This window comes from Panthera leo, chromosome A1, assembly GCF_018350215.1.
Source record: "Panthera leo isolate Ple1 chromosome A1, P.leo_Ple1_pat1.1, whole genome shotgun sequence".
Lineage (NCBI taxonomy): Eukaryota > Metazoa > Chordata > Mammalia > Carnivora > Felidae > Panthera > Panthera leo.
The window spans coordinates 79,787,042-79,792,736 of NC_056679.1; the positions used below are offsets into that span (position 1 = coordinate 79,787,042).

General features: G+C 49.3%; 1 long non-coding RNA gene across 1 annotated transcript; it reads right to left on the bottom strand.

Moving 5' to 3' along the window:
- Positions 1-2,463: 2,463 nt before the first annotated feature.
- Positions 2,464-5,378, bottom strand: LOC122199606. Its single transcript, XR_006193589.1, has 2 exons — positions 4,977-5,378; positions 2,464-2,793 (listed from the first exon to the last, which is right to left on the bottom strand). It is a non-coding gene; the product is annotated as an uncharacterized LOC122199606 (long non-coding RNA).
- Between the last annotated feature and the right edge of the window lie 317 nt (positions 5,379-5,695).

Consider the following 5,695-nt stretch of genomic DNA (forward strand, 5'->3'; position numbering starts at 1 on the left):
ATTAAAAAATAACTACTTTTCCTGGCCTTTAATGGCTATGCCCACCTTGTGAACTACCCCCTTCTCCTCTTGTACGTTTCTCGTTTTCTTCTTCCTCACTGAGTCTCAGCTGGAATTTTGAGCCATGATGGGCAGGCTTCTGAGCAAGGGGCTTCCTCCCTTGTGTGGCTAAAACTCCTTCATTCTCCACAAGACTCGTGGTCACTAGCTGTTCCACTTCCTCCAGAAAGCCTGCCCTCCACGTGCCCCGAAACTGCTCTCACCCACATCACCGGACACCCACCTCACGGTCACTTCGGCCACTCAATACATTTGTGGCCTTTGACCCTGTTTCTGGCTTCTCTCTTGACAATCTGTAGCTTTCCTGACCATGTATGCCTTGGCCTCCCCAGGGCTCTCTCCTCATCATGTGGGTTTGCTTTTTATTTTAATTTAATTTAATTTTTTCATTTTTTTTTTTTTGAGAGAGAGAGAGAGAGAGAGAGAGAGAGAGACAGAGTGCAAGCAGGGGAGGGGCAGAGAGAGAGGGAGACACAGAATCCAAAGCAGGCTCCAGGCTCAGAGCTGTCAGCACAGAGCCCGACGCGGGGCTCGAACTCACAAACCACGAGATCATGACCTGAGCCACCCAGGCACCCCTACGCACCATACAGTCGATAAGTGTCCCGTAAGTCTTTATCTGTGCACTGAAACTCTGTTACGTACAATATTCTCTACCTTTCCTTGGAATGGAACATTGGCCCCTCTGGAATCAAACCTAAATCCTGCCAAGAGTAGACTTGTAAAAACAGACCTTCTTAAAGACTAGAATTTCTGAAGATCTGAAAAAAAAAAACTAAATAAACAATGAGCATAATGCCTGCTGAAAAAGAAGGTGACCCTCATCTCAGGACGTTAAGCCAGAGCTGCGACTGGTGCCCGTAAGCCACCACTTGGTCTAATCGCAGGGTTTCATGGTTCTGGTAAATTTCTCGAATTGCATCCCTGTGAGGTTTGGACCTTCCGGGGAAGAGACCATCACGACCCACACATGGGCAGACATGGGGCAGCAGACAGCTGTCTTCAGGGGGCAGCATGGAGGGGGTGTTGCCAACCCCAGGATTGCCCTTCTTGATTCATATCGTTGGGGGAAACGCTTTCCCTCTACTGGTGCAGACCCAGTGGCGGGGGCCCAGACACTTAACAACAGACAGGAGAAAAGAGGGCAAGTTTAGTCACGCACACGTGAGCTCTCTCACTGCCCCTGAGCAGTGAGAGAGCAGGGTCCGTGTGCCAACCATAGGGTGAGGGGGGCAGACAGGGCTGCTGTGGGGAGACATTGAATTCTTAGGGGGAGATGGGAGGGGTGGCCGCTGTGGAAATGTCTGCCAAGGCAACTTCCCATCCTGGGGCCAGCCAGTCTCCTTCCCTGCGGGGGTGAAGCTGCTTTCTCAGACGAAGCTTCTCTCTGAATCCGCTGTATGTTACCTATCTCCAGGCAGAGCTCTTGCCTGCAAATGTGACCAGAAGGATCCTTCTTCAGGGCTTCAGTGGAGCCCAGAGCTGAGCTCCCACTCCCGTGGGCATTGCCCAAAGCACCCTGGGTTGTGCTCAACAAGACCCCCAGGCCCTCCAGGGGGCCCACAGTCCAGCATTCCTGGCAGGACACGGGCAAGATTCCCACGCTTCGTTGCACAATGCAGGCGTCATCTTTAAGGAGAAAGATGCGTACTTGCTGGGTCTGTCTGTGTCCCTCCAATGCATGCGGTGAAACCCTAGCACCCAAGGGGATGATGGATTAGGAGGGGGGCATCTGGGAGGAGATTGGGTCATGAGGTAGAGCCCTCCTGAAGGGGGTTAGTACCCCTGGGAGGAGACCCCAAGAGAGCCCCTGCCGCTCCCACCCCAAGAGGGCGCAGTGAGGACAACTCAGCAGACACTAGACCAGCCCGCACCCTGATCTGCCTCCGGCCTGCAGAGCTGCCTAATTTGTAAGCCACCCCGTGTGTGGGACTCTGAGCGGCCTCAACGGACTGAGATAAGACATTTTTTCTAAGACTACCCAAGGGGAATAAGTGTATTTTCATTTCCCAGATGCTTCCTGTGGCTTTCGTCTGCAACCAGAGCAGACGAATCTGAAGACAGCACTGTCCCCACTGCAATAACCCACCAGAGCCAGGGGGAGCCCCCATGGCACCCAGGATCGGCCAGCTTTGAAGAAAGGCACCTCGCCACTCAAGCTCCGGCGTGAGCGTCTCATCATTTACGGGCACTAACTTGTCCACAGTGTGGCCCTGAAATACATTCAGAAATTAGCTCAGCTCCTTCTCTCCCCCCGCCCCCCCACCTGATTCCATTCTCGGTTTCCCTGGATGCCATGGGCCCTGGTGACTGTTCTGTGGCTGGAGAGCAGAGCCAGGCCACCTCGTCCCAGGCGTTAATCATCCAGAACGGTATCTGAGAGCCAGCCAAGGTGCTCAGGTCTGCGTTTCAAGTCACTTTTTATTCCTTAGAGGAGCCGGTTATTTTTACTGTACCACCGGACACACGCTTCTACAGCAGACCCAGGCTTGATGAATAAGGAACTAATTCATACTTCAAGCCACCTGAGTAAGTATTAGCACGGGTCTCGATAATCTAGCAAAGCTATGAGGGACTCTTTACAAGGCCAAGGTAGTTTTCAGGAAGTATGAACGAGGCTGATCCGAGGTTTTCAGACGAGGGCAATGAACACGGTGCGGGGGGTGCTGACCCTTCTGGACCCCCGTGCTTTTGTCCACTTGGCACATCTCCTACAATGAATGCACATTACTTCTGAAAAGAGAAAAAGCAAATCTAAAGTTAAACTTAATTTGAACCGGGAAAAGCGGGGTGGAAGTTTATGGAAAGGACCAAAGGGAAAGCTGAAAATTCATCGTATGTACTTTTAATTGAAATTGAATTTTCTGGCATCATTCAAGTATTTACTGGCTTTGGGGGGGGGCAGGGAGAAGGGGAGGGTGTGTGGCTCGTGAAGTGTGTTCAAATGGTGGGATTCGGTCCCGTTCTTACATGACAGGTCTTAACAACTACTCTTTGATGAAGGTGGAACCATTAAAAATAATGGTTGAGGAGACGCAGGGGGAGAGCTGCTCAGTCAGTTAAGGGTCCAACTTCAGCTCAGGTCATGATCTCACGGTTCAAGGATTTGAGCCCCGTGACCGGCTCTGCTCTGTGTGTGGAGCCAACTTGGGATTCTCTCTTCCACTTTCTCTCTGCCCCTCCCCCACTCACAAGGGCACATTCTTCCTCTCTAAAACAATTTTTTTTTTTTTTGAAGAAAATAGATGTTGAACCATATGAAACCAGCACATGAGCTTTGATGACCTAAAAATGGAGATTTCAGGGGCGCCTGGGTGGCTCAGTCGGTTAAGTGTCCGACTTCGGCTCAGGTCATGATCTCACGGTCTGTGGGTTTGACCACTGCATCGGGCTCTGTGCTGACAGCTCAGAGCCTGGAGCCTGCTTTGGATTCTGTGTCTCCCTCTCTCTCTGACCCTCCCCTGTTCATGCTCTGTCTCTGTCTCAAAAATAAATAAACACTAAAAAAATTTTAAAAAATAATAATAATAAACATGTTTCCTTTCAGCTGCATAAATTAAAAATGCTCAGCCTTAGCCTATGCCAACACCCCACCGGAGAAGACAAGGGCCAGCTGCATTTCAGGGGCACTTTCTTTCTTTCTTTTTTTTTTTTTTTTTAATGTTTATTTATTTATTCTGAGAGAGAGAGCAGGGGAGGGGCAGAGAGAGAGAGAGGGTGGGAACGTTCCAAACAGGCTCCTCATAGTCAGTGCAGAGCCGGACACGGGACTTGAACTAATGACCCTGGGATCATGACCTTGGCCGAAGGCAAGAGTCAAATGCCCAACTGACTGAGCCCCCCAGGGACCCCTCAAACACGACAAAGCAAAAATAAACAATACATGAGATTCCATTATCCAGAAATAAACCAGTGTTACTTAGTGTAGTGGAAAGATCTTTCCAGATATTTCCCGACTCTGCCCTCAAATACGTCCGTTCCCAGGAAGCCTTACAGGTGGCATCACAGGAAGGGGTGCTGGGGTCTGAGTGTGGTGTACCAGGCCCTTCACACGCCGGTCACGTTGCTTCTGGATCCCCACCCTTGACGAATATCCCCTTGTGAGTTTCTTTCTGAGTCTGTGGGACTAAGTCCTTGAGGTAAATTCCCAGAAGTGCGATTGCCTAACCCCTGCCCCAATTTCATTGTTCTCTACAAAATTGCAAAACCCATACATACTTGTTTTTTTTTTTTTTCTTTCAATCAAATAGTGCATAAGAATGCAAAGTAAAGGGGCCCCTGGGGGGCTCAGTCAGTTAAGTGTCTGAGTCTTGGTTTCAGCTCAGGTCAGGATCTCACGGTTGTTTGAGTTCCAACCTGGCAGCGGGCTCTGTGCTGACAGAGCAGAGCCTGCTTGGGATTCTCTCTCTCCTTCTCTCTCTGCCCCTCCCTCATTCATGTTGTCTCTGTCTCTCTAGGAATAAATATTTAAACTTAAAAAAAAAAAAAAAAGAATGCAAAGTAAAAATGAAATGGCCCCTGATTCTCAGCCATCCTATACGGCTCCTGGGGGGTGGTTGCTGTAAATAGTTAAGAAGGACTTTAATGAAGCAAGTTAGGGTTTAAATCTCTGTTCTCTCTCTTAATAAATATTCAACCAGGGAAAGGCTCTTAGTCTGTTTAATGCTTAATTTCCTCATCTGACAAGTTAGTATCTGCTCACCTCCTCTCAGGGAGTTTTAGGACACTTAAATAAAATATATGTGAAATGGAACATTCACCAAAATGTATCTGTACACAGATCACGATGGAAATATCCATAATTGTCAAAAATCTGAAATCATTCATGCCAGACCTTCCAGGTAGAAGACAATTAAGTAGAAAACAAACAGCAAAAGGAGAGGTAGAAAACGCAACGAAAAGCAAGAAAAAATGACCTGTGGTACTGATCCATTGGTACAGCTGCTACGACCTCCTTTTTCTTAAGGACTAACATACTTTTTACTAGCTGGCTGAGCTGGGTGAGCCCAGGCAGTTATGGGGATATAGTAACCAGAGTGGCCCAATCATACTCAGACCCCAGCTCTGCCACTGGCTGGCGCTTGGGTGTCATTTTCTTCCACAGGAACATGGCATTTCCCCCGCAAAAAAAAAAAGATCCATTAGAGTCCTAACCCCTAGTGACTCAGATGTGACCTTATGTGGAATGGGGTCATTGTGATGCAGTTTGTGAGTCTGAGACAAGGTCACAATGGGGTGGCCTGGGCTCCTAACCCGCTGTGACTGGTGTCCTTAGAAGAACGGGGCCATGTGATGACTCAAACATGCAAGGAGGATGATGTGACAACGGAGGTGATGGAGGTGAGGCAGCTGCCAGCTGAGGGTCACCGAGGGACACCAAGGGTCACCCGTAACCACCTGAAGCTGGGAAGAGGCGAAGAAGGATGTCCCCACAGCTTTCAGAGAGAGCACGTGTCTGTGGACACCTTGATCTTGGACTCTGAATGAACCATTAGATACAGGTCTCTGTTGTTTGAAGTCGCCACTTTGTGTACATTGTTACGGCAGTCCTGGGGAACTAACGCTCATCTGCCTAGAAAAATCCGTGGCAGAAGGTGGCGGACTCCCACTAGTACAGCTGGAACCCTTGTGTTCC